The sequence below is a fragment of the Oreochromis aureus genome, linkage group 3 (assembly GCF_013358895.1).
Source record: "Oreochromis aureus strain Israel breed Guangdong linkage group 3, ZZ_aureus, whole genome shotgun sequence".
In the NCBI taxonomy this organism is placed as follows: Eukaryota; Metazoa; Chordata; class Actinopteri; order Cichliformes; family Cichlidae; genus Oreochromis; species Oreochromis aureus.
Window position 1 is genome coordinate 65,834,519 of NC_052944.1, and position 19,488 is coordinate 65,854,006.

Sequence of the window (19,488 nt, forward strand, 5' to 3'; positions counted from 1 at the left end):
GCTTTGAGAATCCTTCTGTTCTTTTCAATGTTTTCTTTGAAAATCAATAATTATCCTAACAAACAGCAACAGGGGATGCTGAATTTTACTCTGTCAGATGACAAACACATCTAGATTTCATTTTGATTTTGCCTTTCTCTGATTATTATAAAACATCTTTAGACTATTATATCAGCTTCAATTTGATATATTACATTACAACATTAGAATCAGTGGCTCTATTTATTCAGCTTTTCAGGTTACCTGCTCATAGGGCTGTTCGATATAACGATATATATCGGATGACGATATAAAAACGTCTATCGGTTCATTTTACGCTATCGTTTGTTTCGTGGTGTCGCAAAATAAACTGTTTACGGCAATATTTTTTCATCATTTTGATGGTCACTGTAGTGGCTATCTTAATTTCTTAAAGTTTTCTCTTTCTCTTATATTTAATATAACCACACTACAGACAGACAAGCGCTTGTTTTTATGCGTTGTCGTTAGCAACAACGACGGTAAAACCACGACATGTCCGCTTGTTTATTTTTCCACATAAACCTTTCACAATAAAGCTCAAGATCCTGTTGAGACTTTTCAAAATAAACTGAATCACGTGAAAGATGCAGAGTATTTACGGATGAGAAGCAAAAAAGAGCTGTCAGGTGCTAAAAAATAAACCTTAGATTCAAACGTTAGAACAGGCTTTTCCCCACAGCACGCTGTGTAATAAATACAAAGAAAACGGCCGCCGCTACAACATATGTCTAAAAATGTATCGTTTCATGCATCAGTTAAAACACTCGACTCCAGGTACGCGACGCCCAGCTGAAAACACTTCACGCTAGTCGAGATGCCCGAGATTCACAGAATTTACAGAAAATGTTACATTTTTGTGATTTAATTCGTTATCGGACGATAGATGTCTTAATATCGGGATATGAGATTTTGTTCATATCGCACAGCCCTACCTGCTCATCTCAGTGTAAAAGTTCAAAGCAAATTCTTTGAAAACGTCTTTATATTTCCGCCTCACTTATATGATGAACATCCAGGAGTTCCTATTATCAAACAAAACACATCAAACAAAATTTAGTGATGGTTTTTTGTGTTTCTCCACACAAATATTTCAGAGTGAACTCATTTCAAACAAAAGATCTCATGTTGCTCATAGCTTGATTTTACTCAGTATTCATGAGTTCATCAGAATCATTTCAAGTTCAGCTGTTTGTAAGATCAAACCTTTTCTGTGAGATTTGAAACACAAACTAATCCTCATGTAGAGATCAGCTGTTACAGTATAATTACTGTCACACATACCGAACCGACTGACAACACAAACACTGCACTGTAAAATCTAATTAGTTCCCAGAACTCAAAAAAATTATGGAAACTCGTTGCCTCAAAAAAATTGAGTAAAGCTTAGCTAAAAATGACTAAGTTAGGACAACGTATTTATTTTGAGTACTCTGTACAAGCTCATTTGTTCCCAGAACTCAAAAAAATTGGATCAAGTTTACGTAAGATGACCAAGTTAGGGCAGCTTACTCATTTTGAGTACACTGTACTCAAAATGTACACAGCCGTGTTAGTTCCCAGAACTCAAAAAAATTATGGAAACTCGTTGCCTCAAAAAAACTAAGTAAAGCTTACTTACGATGACTGTTAGGACAACTTATACATTGCAAGTCTGCAGTATTAAGAATAACTTGATATTTCTCACTTTCTGACAATACTAATTGTTTACCTACTGACAAACATTTCAAGTTCAACTAAATGAAAAAACAATTTGTGGTACCATGAATATGATTAAAAATAATTAACAACAATTTTTGTAATGATGTTAAAATGAGCACAACTTTTATTTTCAAACACAACAAAGTACAACAGCCAACATACTGGACACTGTTCTGCTGAATAAAAATTATATTGCCATCACTGTTATAATCTTACAATGAAACAAAGTCTCAGATGTAATTATTCTGAAAATAAGTTTAGGTTTGTTTTGTACTTACATTATTTATATAATCAACATAAAATATTTGTTGTTCTGTCACAAGTGCAGTCTCTGATTTAAACAACACATTCGTTTTTCATTCCAACACATGAGCTGGAATGTTGTAATATTTTAAGGATGGCTTGTTTCCAGTCCAGGCATTACTGCCTGAATGACTGTCATGGATCGAGGTGATCCAAATGTAGGTGCAGAAGAAAGTCTTTAACTTCCCTTAAGTACAGTGGCAGTGGATGTGGGTTGGAGATGCAATGAGCTTGAACCTGTAGGCGACCATCTTCACTGACCACACCATCTGTGATGGAGGACTCATCTCTCCTGGTGTCCTGCAAGCAAACAATCATATTTTTTGGAACATGAACTTAATTGCTTTCTTAAAACATTTTTTTCTGCATTTGGTATAAAACAGACTCCAATTTAGACAATCTCAGGCTCCCTCCCACCGGAGAGGTGAAATTCAATGTCCCAAACTGTCAGTCTGGATAGCCGTGACCACCATGCAACACACAATATTGTCATGAAAGCATCATTTTAAAAAGGGCTATGCAAACATGGGCAATAACGTTCATTCTAATGATGTGCAAAATGATTTGGGCACAAAACAAATTTTGCTGTTAGAAAACTTGCAGACTTCACTATATACAGTGTAGACCCTCTAAACTAAGTTTGGGGGATGTGATCTTTCAAGAAATGCAGACCAAACTGTTGTTGTTTGTTTACTTACACAGCATGTCTTGTAGAATTAACTGGAGTCACAGCAACAGCATAGTGCAGTCATATCTCAAGTCTAATAACAGAAGACAGGAAAAGATCAGTAAAGAAACAACTTCCCCAAACCAAAGCACAAATAAAACAATAAGTAAAACAGGCTGATCTAAAGTATGATTAAAGTTCAGCCTGATTAATATAAATGTCACTGACAGTTGCTAATATATTGGAAAACCAAAACACTTACCACTGAGTTGGTGTCTTTCTGTCCAACAACAGGAGTGCCGATCCCGAGCCTCAAAGACAGGAAGAAGCAAGCAGAGGGAGAAAAAACAGAACATTTTTCAGAAACTGATCCTTAATGGCTGTGCAATCATTGTAACATACAATTTGCTTATGTTGTTAAATAAAGGCTAGATTTGACATTAGTAGATGCCACAGATGTTCTAAAGCTGCCACAAAGCATGAAAACGTCAGAGCATTTTTGCAAATATGTGATGTCTTGATAAATCGAGCAGATATTTGAAATTTACACAGCTACATTCTCGCCTGAAAATATCTTAAAAGTTTATTTTGTGACCCAGAAAAAGTAATACGTTTTTCAGCAGTGCTCCTCCGCCATTGCCGCGCTTAAGTATGCACAGGCTCCGACAACCGTGGCCGACAAATGCAATCCTCTTTTTCACCAGACTACCCTTTCTGGGTCACAAAATAACCTTTTAAGATATTTTCAGGCGAGAATGTAGCTGAGTAATGCTCAAATATCTACTTAATTTATCAAAATATCACATATTTGCAAAAGTGCTTCCACGTTTTCGGAGAGCTCCGTTATCCACCCCCCACACCCACCCCACCCCTAACGGCTGCACCTCCCAAAGAATTTTGTCTGGGCTCTTATCTCACTTATTTATTTCAAACAATCAACAAAAAAAAAATTCACCGACATGGTTTTATGTAAGATTTTTAAGGCTGTGGTGTTAATTTTTAAGTAACATGAGCACAGCGGCAGCAGCAACGCTAACACTAACTAGCTAGCAAGATTATAGACCTGGTGCTAAACTAAGAGAAGCCACAAAATCAGTTTGAATAAGAGTAAACATTTACTCACCAAGTCAGTAAAGATCCACAGCAATGACAACAATAATATCTCCAGGTTTGCTCAATATATTCCATAACAAATGCTGGCGCCATGAACATGCGGACTGATCCAGGAGGGAGGGAGGACAGTAGTCACGTGGCATTTTCAAAACACATCTTTCATCCTTCCGCCCTGAGAAGCAAAACTTCCAGCTTACTTAGTTTTTCTAAGTTAGGACAACTCAAATTAATCGAGTTTATCAGCATTTTTGCATAAAAAGTACTGGTAACTTATTTAAATTGAGTTCTAATAACAAATTGATAAAAATTGAGTTCAGCCTATTTAATATTTTTAATTAAACACAATATTACATTTTACAGTGTGTGTGTGATGAAGAAAAGACGAATTACTGTAGATTACAGACGATCAGTGATCTGCCCGATAGTGTTCAGGACTCACTGGTCAGCTACAGCTGAATAAATGTTATGATGGACAGTGTTATGAAACCAAAGTGATGGTAATTATTTCCATGTAGCTGCAGAGTCAGATGTTTCCTCTCTGACCTGTGAAGCTTTGAACTTTTCCTTCCATGAAGGAGAAGCTTCAGTCTGTTACTGCAGTTTAAATATTTCAAGTCCAGGGCACATATTACTAATTAATTTATTGTCTCTGTAACTTTGTTCATTGCTAATAAAGTTTTGCAAACAACAGTACTGAATGTTTTTCTTGAATTCAGTCTTTACTCGTTTGTTTTCTGTGGCTGTAAAAGTTAAAAGATTTTTTTCTGACCCCTTGAACCAGTCGATGCAGATTTGATCTGATCTGGAATCAGTCCAAACAAACCTCTGAGCAGGTATGAAGAACACGTGGAGCAGAAAAATACTCCTGGTACTAAACCTGCTCCCTGAGACTCACTGCATCAGACTGAGAGATGAAACAGAGATTTGAGTTTAAATCTGGTTTAAAGCTGTGAAAACATTAAAATCATTTTTTTTATTTTCAGACTTCAACAAAACGTCTTTAAACATCTTTTAACCTGAAAATATTTTCACTTCAATAATAGCACAGTTAAGAAAGTCAGTATATCTTATTTTAGGGCGAATGTATTTTTATTCTCATCGCTGATCAACATAAATACTTCTTAAACTTGTTCTAAGACAACTTTGAAAGTTTCTCTTACATGTGCAAAATTCAGTTTTAAACTAAAAGAAGGTTTTTATTTTTACCTTCATCAGCTGGTTTCAAACTACACGCTTAAAGATTTGTGGTTCACTTTATTGAAAAGTGAAATTCTAATCCCCCAAGAGTACAGCAGAGTAAAGACTGTAAGCAGAAAGTATTGCTGACTGTGTTTATTTATCTTCCCAGTACTCTGGGATAAAGGAGTTTTTATCCAGTTTAGCAGTTTAGTTTCAAGGTATTACAGCCTGACGAGGAACACAGTTTGTTTTATCTCCATGCTGACTTATACACAAATAAGAAACCTACAGTTACATATACAATTGAAGGTAATATAAAATATAAAATACAGCCATTTTTTCAACAAATGCATTTAATATTATTATTATTACAAATTAATGAAACATTGATGAGCTGCTTATATGCATGTTAGTCTTTACTGTAAAGTCCAACATCTCCCTCTAGTGGTCACATATACACAACGTTGGAGGATTAACGTTCTATCACAGATATCAGACATAATCAGATTATTTTAAAACGCTAATTTTTTAAACACATTTTTAGCTCTTCACTCTCATGAGTTCCTGGTATTGTGTGTTTGTGTGGCAGCTTTAAGCCACAGTGTTTAGGGAAAAATACTTTGCTTATCCACCTTCAGGTTACTGATGTAGAGTATTTGATTAATTTTGTTTAGTTCACTTCTTTAGACAAAGACAAAAGTTAAATATCACCACAGTGTTTAAACCAATAGAAAGCTGGTGCTCAGAGGAAGAGGGCGGGCTTTACTTGGTGTCAGTGACAGAAATGAAAAAAAGCTCAAATGAGTGAGAAGGACGATGAAGGAAACATCTGTGCTGTGTCTGCTCTGTAAGTAGAATCTCTGTGTGTGAATGGTCGTCTGTCTCTGTGTTAGCCCTGCAAAAGACCTGCCCAGGGCCCTTTGGTAGCTCAGATAGGGTCCCGTTCATCCATACCTACTCCCTCAGATGACTGAAACAGAATGGATGAATGAAAAATATAACATGACAAAATCTGTGTGAAGTGATGTAAGTATTTTCCAAATGCCATGTATAGAGATGAGTTTAAGTGTTGCTTTTAGGATAAAGAGGAACCTAAAAAGTCAAAACTTTGTGAATACTTGGGTTGTAGGTAAATACCCCCCCCCCCCAACTCCAACTTGTGGAGTTGTTCTTTACTTTGACTTCATATCAATCGGAGTGTCCTTTCTCTTTAGTTCTGATCTCACTGCTGAGCTGCACAACAAACCAAGGTCAGTAACCTTCTTCTGTCACAGTTTAAACCTGATAAATGCTCACTGATATGACTTGTGTGCGTTCATGTTTTAGAATGAAGCTCACGTAAAAAAAAAAATGAAATGAAGAATTGAGGAAAAACTACGCAAGAAATCATTGAATTTTCATTTTAACCCTCACAGCTCGTCTGACTGTGAGTCCCAGCAGCTCTCAGTTCTTTGAATATGACTTTGTGTCTCTGAGCTGTGAGGAGGACGACAGCTCTGCTGGATGGACTCTGAGGAGAAACACAAGCAAACCCAACATCACTCAGTGTGGAGATGGGTGGGGAAGATGGTCTGGTTCTTCATGTGACATCACTGTTTTACCATTGGACAGTGGAGTTTACTGGTGTGAGTCCAGAGAGGGTCCCATCAGTAACATGGTTAACCTGACAGTCACTGGTAAGCTGAGTGTGTGGAGTTAGTGTTGATGAAGCTGTGTGTAAATGGATGAAATGCTGTAGTTTGTCTCTGTGTTGAGGTGGATCAGTGATCCTGCAGAGTCCTGTCCTCCCTGTGATGGAGGGAGATGACGTCACTCTGCTCTGTAAAACAGAGACCACTCCCTCCAACCTCCCAGCTGCTTTCTATAAAGATGGCTCCCTCATCAGGAAGCAGCCTACAGGTCACATGACCATCCAGCATGTTTCCAGTTCTGATGAAGGCCTCTACAAGTGTGACATCAGCGGTCATGGAGAGTCTCCATCCAGCTGGATCACTGTCACAGGTGACACACTCACCTGTCTGTGTTTCTGCAGGTTTCAACATTCACAATGTGACAACAACTTAATGACTGTGTTTGCTTTATTTTAGACAAACACACCACCACACCTCCTCTTGTTATCTCTGTGTTGTCATCCATTGGATCAGTCTGTGTTGTGGTTCTACTGGTATTACTGGTTCTGATGGTGAGACGATGTATTCATAGGAAACCTGAAGGTGAGACTCAGATTTGTTGATTTTTGGTTTTGTTTTCTGGATGATTTATATGTTGATTGTCATGCCTCTTTATCAGATTAGATTAGTTAGCTGCAAGTATAGAATACTTAACATTACAAACCAGATTACATTTTAGATGTTCTTAGATTAAAACCTAATTTACATTTTCAATAAATTTTTTTGCTCTTGATTTTTTACATTTAAGGAGATCAACAAGACGGTGCACAAGATGACATCACGTACAGTGACATCGAAATATCAAATTGTCAACAACAAACAGTCAAAGGAAGCAGAGGTATTTTATTTTGATCTATATTCCTTTTTTTGGGGAGGGGGTTACAAGATACCATCCATCCATTTGCTTTCGCTTATCCATGTCAGGGTCGTGGGGGGCGCTGGAGCCTATCCCAGTTCTCATAAGGCGAGAGGCGGGGTACACCCTGGACAGGTCACCAGTCTGTCGCTGGGCCAACACACAGAGACACACAACCATTCACACTCACATTCACACCTGGTGGCAATTTGGATTATCCAATTAGGGTTACAAGATTACCGTATTTTCTGGACCATAAGCCGCTACTTTTTTCCTAGGTTTTGAGCCATGAGGCTTATACAAAGGTGCGGCTATTCTGTGGATTTTTCTTCCACCACTAGGGGCACTCTAACCAGAATTAGAATAAAAAACAAGATAGATGAAAAAATCAATGCAAAGAAGAATACGCTACTTTTTCTTTAGCAAATAGAACACTCACAACAAATTACCAACTGGTAATTATTTTCAAATCCTCGCCCCTTCATCATGGAAACCACACGAAGAAGTTCGTATGATGCAAGTTTTAAGTTGAAGGCCATCGATCTTGCTATCCAGGAGGGAAACCGCGCTGCTGCACGCAAGCTTAGCGTCAATGAGTCTATGGTGAGACGTTGGAGGCGGGAAGAGCTCATGCAATGCTTCTGAGCCTTTTCAACTCCGACACTGAAGAAGACGACTTCATGGGTTTCAGCGAAGATGATTAAAGTGACTTGTGGTTTCAAATACGGGAAAAATGAAGGTAAATAAATAGCGGTTATTTTCTCTTGGTTCTGTTCCGTTTTAATCAGCAAAGTTGCTGCCGTGTTAAAAGGCATTGTTTGGAAAGAATCTGTTCAAATATATGCATGTACATTTACAGTACAAAATCGTTCTCTACATGCAGTAAATATCTATTTTTTCATCATAGATATCTGCGGCTTATATCCGGGTGCGGCTTGTATACCTTTTTTTTTATTATTTTTTAAAAATAGAGCGGATGCGGCTTATTTACAGGTGCGCTCTATTGTCCAGAAAGTACGGTATTTTGTATTTTGTGTGAGGACTACTGGATATTTCTATATATACTTTAATACTTTAGAGAAGTATAACATTTCACAATGTCAGAGGATTTGCAAATAAACATCTTTGCTGAAACCACAGACAGACATCTGCTAATTAGGCTTAAATAACATCCATGTTATGAATGCACAGCAGCCATATCATTGCTTACACAATGTCATTAAAACCTCTCCAAAAGCACAAGCAGATTCCCAAGTTCTGCTTCAGTGGGGTGAATTCTTGCAGCTTAAGGTCCCTCACATTTGACACGCTACCCCACTTTTTTATTTTTATTTTTTGCCATTTCAGTCTCAAAAGTTGATTAATGGTTTGTTCAGTGCTCACGAGTCAGAAGTTATTGATCACATTGATACTCTGACTGAGATGTTAATGAAGCTATAGCATCAGATAATTTGACAAATGCAAAGTGTGAAGTGAAAAATATGTGTATTATTGTAACAGTAAACAGCAAATAAAGACAGGTGGTGGAAAATCGATATCTCTCTATGAGCACACTGTCGCGCTGAGCTAAAGGATCCTGTCTATCCCGCAATATACGCTGAATTCTGAAAACTCTCCTTATCAATCTTGCACCTTCCGCAATGGGTTGCTCGCATACAAACGGACAGGACATGGCTGCAACAGACTTCCCAACTCCACCTTCGCTTTTATAGCCGTGGTCTCTCATCTTGATTGCACGTAGTAATTTACTATTACTACTCTAAAATATGAATTACATCTGAAATCATCAAATACATGAAATAGAATGATTAATAGTACATTTCCCTTTTTTAGGAAATGACCTGTATGTATCTGTGTGACATCAATAAAAGAATCAAATGCTGCATTATCTTTAGTTACATTGATAATATTTGTTTATGGTAAAACAGTGGCGAAATATCGCTGTTGCTTTCGTATAAATGAAGCGGACATACCTGAGTGGCCGCGATCTAATCCTGTTTACATAAAGTAAACCTGCTCCCAAGCAGGTTTACGCTTACGGATCTGTTGCTATGACAGCAAGTCCCAGATGAGCTTCGGAGAACCGAACGATCCAAGATCACACGAAATCATCAACAATCAAATCCAGCTAACTTACTTAGCGAGGTACGAAGAACGGACCCCTGGACTGTTTGGTCTGTGGTTAACAGACGCTAACAGTTCTGCTGTCAGCCTACATTTTGTTTATGATAACTAAATTAAAATAACATAAACACAGCTGCAGGCCAATAAGGAGCTGCTCATTTTAAAAAAGAAAAAGGGACAAATGTGTCAAATGAAAAGCAGAGGTTTAGAAATTCTAATGGACACCAGTTTTATGTTCATTTGATATTTTGAGTACATTTAAAAATAAACCCGTTCTGAAAATTGTACAGTTGTGGCCAAAGGTTTTGAGAATTACATAAATATTGAAACTGGAAAAGTTGCAGCTTAAGTTTTTATAATAGCAATTTGCATATACTCAACAATGTTATGAAGAGTGATCAGATGAATTGCACAGTGCTTCTTTGCCATGAAAATTAACTTAATCCCAAAAAACCCTTTCCACTGCATTTCACTGCTGTCATTCAAGGACCTGCTGAGATCATTTCAGTAATCGTCTTGTTAACTCAGGTGAGAATGTTGACGAGCACAAGGCTGGAGATCATTATTTCAGGCTGATTGGGTTCGAATGGCAGACCTGACATGTTAAAAGGAGGGTGATGCTTGAAATCATTGTTCTTCCATTGTTAACCATGAAAAACGCGTGCAGCCATCATTGCGTTGCATAAAAATGGCTTCGCAGGCAAGAATATTGTGGCTACTAAGATTGCACCTAAATCAAAAATTCATCAAGATCTTCAAGGAAAGAGGTTCAATTCTTGTTAAGAAGGCTTCAGGGCGTCCAGAAAAGTCCAGCAAGCGCCAGGATCGTCTCCTAAAGAGGATTCAGCTGCGGGATCGGAGTGCCACCAGTGCAGAACTTGCTCAGGAATGGCAGCAGGCAGGTGTGAGCGCATTTGCACGCACAGTGAGGCGAAGACTTTTGGAAGACTGCCTGGTGTCAAGAAGGGCAGCAAAGAAGCCACTTCTCTTCAAAACACATCAGGGATAGATTGATTTGCGGCAGAAAATATGGTGAATGGACTGCTGAGGACTGGGGCAAAGTCATATTCTCTGATGAAGCCTCTTTCCGATTGTTTGGGGCATCTGGAAAAAGGCTTGTCCGGAGAAGAAAAGGTGAGCGCTACCATCAGTCCTGTGTAATGCCAACAGTAAAGCATCGTGAGACCATTCATGTGTAGGGTTGCTTCTCATCCAAAGGAGTGGGCTCACTCACAATTTTGCCCAAAAACACAGCCATGAATAAAGAATGGTACCAAAACACCCTCCAACAGCAACTTTTTCCAACAATCCAACAACAGTTTGGTGAAGAACAATGCATTTTCCAGCACGATGGAGCACCGTGCCATAAGGCAAAAGTGATAACTAAGTGGCTCGGGCACCAAAAACATTGAAATTGTGGGTCCATGGCCTGGAAACTCCCCAGATCCTAATCCCATTGAAAACTTGTGGTCAATCCTCAAAAGGCGGGTGGACAAACAAAAACCCACTAATTCTCACAAACTCCAAGAAGTGATTATGACAGAATGGGTTACTATCAGTCAGGATGTGGCCCAGTTGATTGAGAGCATGCCCAGTCGAATTGCAGAGGTCCTGAAAAAGAAGGGCCAACACTGCAAATACTGACTCTGCATAAATGTCATGAAATTGTCAATAAAAGCCTTTGAAATGTATGAAGTGCTTTTTTTCATTATATTTCAGTACATCACAGAAACAACTGAGACAAACATCTAAAAGCAGTTTAGCAGCAAACTTTGTGAAAACTAATATTGTGTCAGTCTCAAAACTTTTGGCCACGACTGTATACTTCCTCAACTAAAACCACAGTATCTTCTTCTTGGTGTTGTTTTCATTTAACACACTTGTCACCACACAGTGCATCATTGTTTTGACTTCATGTTGTGAGAAGTTGTTCACTTAGTGCTTTGTGGTGAAATGTGTGAGTTTGTGCTGAAAGAAGATGGCAACTTTGTGGTCATCTACCCTCCATTTTCACACAATGACTCACCAGTTCTTTGTTTCACAGCAGAGTTGTTAAGAGGTAGGAGCAAAAATCACAAAAAAAACCTGAGATACTGTTAAAACGTTCTGTTATTGCCAATATTTATCACTGAATGTTTCTTAATGCAATATTTGTAGTCCCAAAAATGTGTTTCTTTTTTCCCCTGTTTGAGAAACACTTCCATAAAGTCCCACATGATCCTGACTGTGTGCTGCTGGAAGTGGATGCTGCATGCAAATTCTGATTGGTTGACATGTGGGCCTTCAAAGAGGCAAAAATGCACAAAAAGCACAGAGTAACTACAGCAAGGGTAGGCAACCTTTCTGATGATGAGTGCCATTTAAAATTTCCTCAGAAGTCAATGTGCATATGATTGCATTAGCAATAAACTTAATAACGCACTATATGAACAGTTACACACTATATAGAACCACTTTATAGAATTATATTTGTTTGCAGATGTTGGCAGCTATCAGCGAATAGTTATCAGCTATTTTGAAAAAAAAAAAGACTTTTTATCCATAACAGCAAATGAACTGTACAACGGAAAATACAAATGCTATTTATGGTCTCCTCATAACAATGATAAGAAAAATAAACTGGGCCAATATGACATGTTTGTTAATACAGAGACACACATGTTAATGTGATCTCTGGTCTCCCACTCAGAGACACAGGTCTCCGAGTGTCCAGCATCCAGACAGCTACCTGAGGACACTCATGTGAGAGAAAATCTGCTCACACAGAGCCAAATACTGTCAATAAGGCCTCTGCAATGTTCTGAAGACAGTTAATAAACTTGTCAGGTAGTGATGTCCAGCAGGTGAAAATGCAGTTCCATGAACATGCACAGCTGTGGATTCCAGCTGCTTCGATGTCGCATTAACTGGCATTAACTCAGCCAGTTAATGCGAGACAAATCTAGCTGCTCATTAAAGATTTCTGGTTTGATCAGAAAATAAAACATTGGTTGATACACCTGAAAGTCCCCAAAATGCATTGTGTCTTGAGTCTACGGATGTATCCATGTACTTCCGTGGTGCTGATGCTGCACTGAGCGGCTCCTGAAGCTTTTGAAGTGTCGGAATGTGGAAAGCTAACAATGTCCCTCTCACCAGTAGGCTAAGTTATTTTTAGCCAATTACAAGTTGAATCTGGTAGTTGGGGTTGTTAGTTAAGATACCGTCATTAAGAAGAGGCACAACTAATGTGTCTATGCAAGCTAATTTGCGATGTGCAGCACTCGCCGGCCATTTATTTTTGATGCACCTTCTCAGATTAATTAACTGCATGTCGTCCTAGGGCTGGACTGGGACAAAAAATCAGCCCGTGCATTTTAACTAGAGACCGGCCCACCAGGTATTAAAGCCATAAATCCTTTGAATGAAAACAAATGCTGTTGTGACAGTCATGTACACTGTCTTGTTGCTATACGTATGATTTCTATACATTTTACGTCAGATAAAAACTTTTGTTGTAAGCTTCAAATAATTATTTAATAACAGCCAGACATTTTAAATGAGACTAAGAAAGTATTTCTTTGTGCCCCCCTTTACCTGTTAATGCCCTACCTGCCCCCCCGGCAAAACTTTTCTAGACCCACCCCTGCACAGTTACCAGCTGTCAGCTACTTAGAAAAGGATCGAGGTGTTATTTGTCTGTCAGAAACAGTTCATAACTTCCCTTCAACTCATTCCTGTCACCTAAAAGGTAAACCTGTTTCTCCATCACCTGTTCAGCTCTGATGATTCAGTAAGGACATCTCCTGGTTTCATCTTCATGTGTCCCTCTCACCACGTATCCAAACCGATATCATGACCAGCAGCTTTTACAGCTGTGGCTCCAACAAACATCAGCTGATACTGTTAAATAATAATATTAAATAAATTCTAACAACAGCTGATCAAGCTTAAACGTGTTGCTGTTGTTTGGTGCGACATCCGGCGGTTTCCTCTTTCTGGCGCACAGTGGGCCATAAACAAACAAGAGAGAAAAGCTGATCAGCTCATCAAAATGATGATGATCAGTTTCATGATTGAAGCAGCTGCAGGAGAGGGAGGGGGAGAGAATGAGAGAAGAAGAGGCAGCTGTGCAGCGTAACGACAGAATAAATCCACCTTTGTGTCTTTTTCCATTCTACCTGAAGTACGGGACAAATTGCGTCCCTTCTCAGCTCAATACGAAACACGTAATAATTTCTCGGAATACGGGACAATTGCGGACTGCTGGCACTGTCTCTGCGCACAGAAAATCTGCGTTGCGCACCAAAAAAATATGCAGCCAATCAACGTCGTTGGCAGGCTTTGACAGCGTCCTCATGCACAGACACCGCTGGTTTAGCTGGCAAAACAGCGTGGCTGATGTGGTTTTCTTCCTGAATACTATCGTTGTTTATATTTACTGCAGGAAGAAACGGTAAAAACGGCGTTTTATAAGAAAAAAGGCCCGAAAGCACTCTTCGCCTGTGAGCAAAGACAACCCCCCAGCCCCTGTTCCTTTCCTATTCGTCCAAAAAAGTACCATGTCGACCAATCAAAAAATGATATGGCAACGTGGCATCTAGTTGTTAAGAAACAGAGGGAAGTTTTAGGAGTGACGTTGGTGCTTTGAGATGTGAGAGATTTGAGACGTTTAGTGCAAATCTTGTGTAGTTAGTGTGTAGTGTAGTCAATAGTTTTGTTGTGTGTGTCAGAACAATGAGGCGACTGTTGAATGTTACAGGTGTTACAGGAGTGATACATCTCCTGTTGTCAGGCCTTCAGGTATCAGGCTGTTGTTCTCCTTTATCTCATAGTGGACAGAAATTATTTTTTGGAGTGGCACAAATAATTTGTGTGGGATCAGATTTGATGCAGAGCAGCTGATTGTTCTGTGAAAAGTTTGAAATGTTTATTTAAAAACGCCTTGGCTGCATTTAAAAAAAATAGCTGCAAAAAAACTTTGTTTGCCAAACTGAGTTACTTTTTTGATGAGTAACTATATAATTAATTGCACAGCATTGGTCATTATATCCTGTATTTTGCAGACAGAGAGTTACAGGACTCTCTCCCAGACCACAGACTCATAATACAAGTCAGAGCTTTATAAAAAAAGAAAGAAGAAAGAAAGAAAGAAACAAAGTTGTGTTTTCAAAATTGGAGTTCAAGTTATTTTTACTTCTAATAGTGTTAACATACTACACAGGCCAATGGCTAGATTTTTTTTTTTACATTTTCATTGTAAGTGGGCTAAAGCAGTTTAAAAGTAGTCTAATATAAATGTAAATGCTGTAATTTCATTATTTTAATAAACCATGTAACTTGGATGGATTAGATGCTGGCGTGACAACAGTGCACACGTTTGATGTCGCTCAAAGTGGTCCAAGGGATCGCTCAGGGAGTTTGTGTGTTCACTCAGACACATGAAACATTAGAGGGAACATTGGCCTCGGGTCTCTCCTCCTCCTGCCTCCCCTCTCCCTCATCCACCTGCTGACCTGTGTCGAAGCTCCGCCAAAGCCACCACCAAACAACTGAGTTATTTTTACACACTTTCATTGTTTATACCGTTACAAAAAAAATAAAATTACAAAATTACAAAAAATCATCGGGCCACCGAGCAAATGCCCGGTATGCCCAATGGCCAGTCCAGTTTTGGCGGTGCCATCAGGCAACCCATTGTGTCAGCAACCCTAGGCACACTTGCCGACCCCTGGACTACAGTGACTCTTTTCATTTTAACTATTGGTTTGGCTTCATCTCTTTGCACATTATAACTTTGCTCTCCCTCACTTCTCCTTCCTGCTCAAGAGTAAATCCAGCTTTATACAGACCTTTACAGCAGCTCTAGTGTTATATTATTGCAGTAATTTAGTTGTATCTGTTTTAATTTCTGTGTTTCATTCTACAGAGAAAAATCGAGCTGAAATCTACTCAGCAGTGAGAACTGAAGACGTCTGTTATGGAGAACCAGTCATCAGAACAAAGAGGACCAGAGGTACAGCTGCTCTGTAACTTTGACAGAGCCAAGCTAGCTTCTTTCAGTTTTCATGCTAATGATATTATCACTCAAGCTTCTGATCTTTCCTCTGAGAGAGACAAAACAATTACAGACAAACCACCTGCACTCAATAGCTGGACATTTTTTTTAAAAAAAACATATGAGCAGTAGATTGTGAGGGTCATACTAAATTTTCATTAATATTTAGATGACAAAGTTGCAGCTTTTGACTCTTCAGGTCTTAAGATTTTAATAATTTATTCGTTTCATTCATATCTTTTAGAAAGAAGCTTGTTTAGTCAAGTGGTAATCTCATCAACTACAGCTCACATTTTCTGCGGCGCACAACAAGCTTCAATTTTAAGTCTGGTTTTTTCTGTCTATAATTCATCTGGTTGAATTTGCATACCCACTTCTGTATTCACTACTATACTGCTACCCACCATAACTCTTAAACCTCACTGCTCACTGACCCAATGAACACAGTTGGCCAATGTCTTGATGCATTCTCAATCATCCAGGAAAGTAAATCTCCAAAAGTTGAATCTGTTCATCTGGATGTAGCGTTTTGTGGGAGAAACGTTTCATCACTCATCCAAGTGACTTCTTCAGTCTCAGCTGACTGCACTCATGATGGCGGACTACAGGAACCACCTGAGATTCAGCCTCAGATGCCAACAAAACAGGATTACTCCTAAGAGTCTGCAAATGAGCTCTTCAGTTAAAGGCTTCCGGGCAACAAAAATCCTCCAGAAGGCACAGCATCAGTTGCTTAATGAACGGGTGAGGCAGACAAATTTTACCATCGACATGCTAAAATCTCAAGAGGAGCTTATCCGACAGAGACTGACAATGCTTTTAGATGAGAATACTCTTAAAACGGTCTTTGACTTCACTGAGAAGGCTCGTCTAGCACAGCACAAGAAGTCTAAGACCAGGCAACAAAGGAAGTTTGACTTACTTGTTGTACGTCGGAAACCACCGCAAAATACGGAGAGTGTCCTCAGTGGTCAGAAGAGACAAGGATGCGACACGGAGGATGTGGACAAGTGGGTGAAGAATTTGTCGGACAGACAGCTTACCCAAACAGAGAAAAACATCCTTGCTAAAGTGTTGAATTTTGCTGTCACACCGAGACAAATCCCGCTAGTGGAGCTGATCACAGCCACAGAAATGGCAATTCGTAACAACAATATTGCAGAAGTGGAAGCAGAGCAACTACGGACGAAAGTTTCGGCCTGTCTCAGCAATGCAAAGCCCCCAGCATCCAACGTCACCATGGAGGAGAGGAAGGCACTCACATCACTTATTGATGACAACAACGTTATCATCCTTCCGGCAGACAAGGGTAGGTGCACAGTATTGCTTAACCAGAAAGACTATCATGAGAAGATTTTGTCACTACTCAGTGATGAAAATACTTATGAGCCCCTGAATCGAGACTCAGGAAATGGCTACAGGAAGAGGGTGATAGACTGTCTGAAGCAGTTGGAACAAGACAAGGCTATTGACCGGACCTCATACCACAGGCTGTACCCAGGGGAGTCTACACCAAGTCTGTCTGGTTTACCGAAAATACATAAGCAGGGTGCACCTTTAAGACCGATTGTCTGCATGATCAACTCTGTCACCTATAACATCTCCAAGTTTCTGGCTTCGATCCTCAACCCGCTGGTGGGCAGCTCTGAACACCACATCCAGAACACCCTGGATTTTGTTGAGAATTTTGCTGTCACACCGAGACAAATCCCGCTAGTGGAGCTGATCACAGCCACAGAAACGGCAATTCGTAACAACAATATTGCAGAAGTGGAAGCAGAGCAACTACGGACGAAAGTTTTGGCCTGTCTCAGCAATGCAAAAGCCCCCAGCATCCAACATCACCATGGAAGGTGAGAGATGTCATTATGGAGGTAGATGAAACCATGGTGTCGTACGACGTTAAATAACTAAATAAATAAATAAATTTTTATTTATATAGCACCTTTCAAGACAGAATCACAAAGTGCTGCACATAAGATTAAAAGTCATAAAAAGATTTAAAAAGAGAAAATAAAACAGGCAAATAATTAACCAAAAGCAGTTTTAAAAGGTACGTTTTGAGTTGTTTTAAAAACAGCTACTGAGTCCACAGTTCTTAATGCTTGGGGAGAGAGTTCCACAGTCTCGGGGCCACATTGGCAAAGGCTCTGTCACCCTTAGTCCTCCTCTTAGTATTTTTTATAGCAAGTAAGCCCTGATCAGATGACCTCAAAGACCTGCTAGGGACATAAGGCTGTAGCAGATCAAAGATGTAGGCAGGTGCCAGTCCATGCACAGCTCTGTAGGTCAAGACCAGGATCTTAAAATCAACTCTAAATTTAACAGGAAGCCAGTGTAACTGAGATAACAATGGTGTCACATGCGAGTACTTGGAGGATTTTGTCAAAAGCCTAGCTGCAGCGTTTTGCACAACCTGCAGACGATCCAGAGAACCCTTGCTAAGACACATGAACAGCGAGTTACAATAATCCAACCGTGACGAAATAAATGCATGTATAGCAATCTCCAGTTCAGAACGAGATAAAATCGGGCTTAGCCTAGCCACATTTCTTAAATGATAAAAACAAGACCGAACCAGAGAATTGACATGCCCATCCAATGTAAGACTGGAGTCAAAGGTGACACCTAGATTCCTGATAGAGGATTTAACATAGAGTGAGAGAGGACCCAGGGCTTTCACTATCTGCGATAGAAATCTATCAGGGGCGCACACGAGGACTTCGGTTTTCCCCTCGTTGAGTTGGAGGAAATTTGCAGCCATCCAACGTTTGATCGAATCTAAGCAATCATTCAGCCGCTGAAGCTTAGACAAATCCTCAGGCATAAAAGAAACGTACAACTGAATATCATCAGCATAACAATGATAAGAAATATCCTCAAAGGAGCCCATTATATGCTGGAGGGGGAGAAGATAAATTAAAAACAATAAAGGCCCCAAAACTGACCCTTGAGGGACACCATAAGCAACTGAAGTAGAGGATGACCTAAAATTGGAAACTGCCACAGAAATGGATCGGTGATGGAGATAAGAGGAGAACCAATCTAAAGCAGTTCCAGATACACCAACCCAATTTTTTAGCCTTTCAATGAGGATGTGATGGTCAACTGTGTCGAAAGCTGATGTGAGGTCCAACATAAGTAGAACAGAGCATTTTCCTGCATCATTATTCACCAAGATGTCACTTGAGACCCTAAGAAGAGCTGTCTCCGTGGAGTGAAATTGACGAAAACCAGACTGAAACTTATCATAAATGCTATGTTTATCTAGAGCTGCCCTAAGCTGCTTAGCCACAACCTTTTCTAGAAGCTTAGCAATTAACGGTAATTTAGAAATAGGTCGGTAGCTGCTCCAAAGAGAGGGGTCAAGTTGAGGTTTTTTTAAAAGTGGGAGGATAGCAGCGTTTTTAAAATAAACCGGAACTATACCAGATGCCAATGACGAGTTGATTAAAGTGAGAACACATGAGCCAATAGACTGGAAGACAATTTTGAATAATGATGCAGGTATAATGTCAAGTAAGCAGGAGGATGCTTTCACTGAATTCACTAATTTCACTAGCTCAGGTAGTGAAAACCAAGAGAAAGTATCCAAGACAATGGGCGGGATGGGGTAGAGATTGAGATAGCAGGTGCTGAGTATGTAAAACTCATTCTCACGTTGTGAATTTTTGCCAGCAAAAAAGAGAGAAAATTTTCACAGTCCTCATTAGATGAAATAGGGGCCGCAGGTAGAACAGGAGTAACAATGTCACTAATGGTGTTGAATAGCACCTTAGGATTGCCTCTGCTCTTTGTAACCAAGTGTGAGAAATGGGCA

At 39.5% G+C, this 19,488-nt stretch overlaps 1 long non-coding RNA gene across 1 annotated transcript; it reads right to left on the reverse strand.

Annotated features, from left to right (window-relative positions):
* Window positions 1–2,772: 2,772 nt before the first annotated feature.
* Window positions 2,773–4,487, reverse strand: LOC120437342. The gene is made up of 3 exons (XR_005611041.1): window positions 3,813–4,487; window positions 2,952–3,000; window positions 2,773–2,783 (listed from the first exon to the last, which is right to left on the reverse strand). It is a non-coding gene; the product is annotated as an uncharacterized LOC120437342 (long non-coding RNA).
* Between the last annotated feature and the right edge of the window lie 15,001 nt (window positions 4,488–19,488).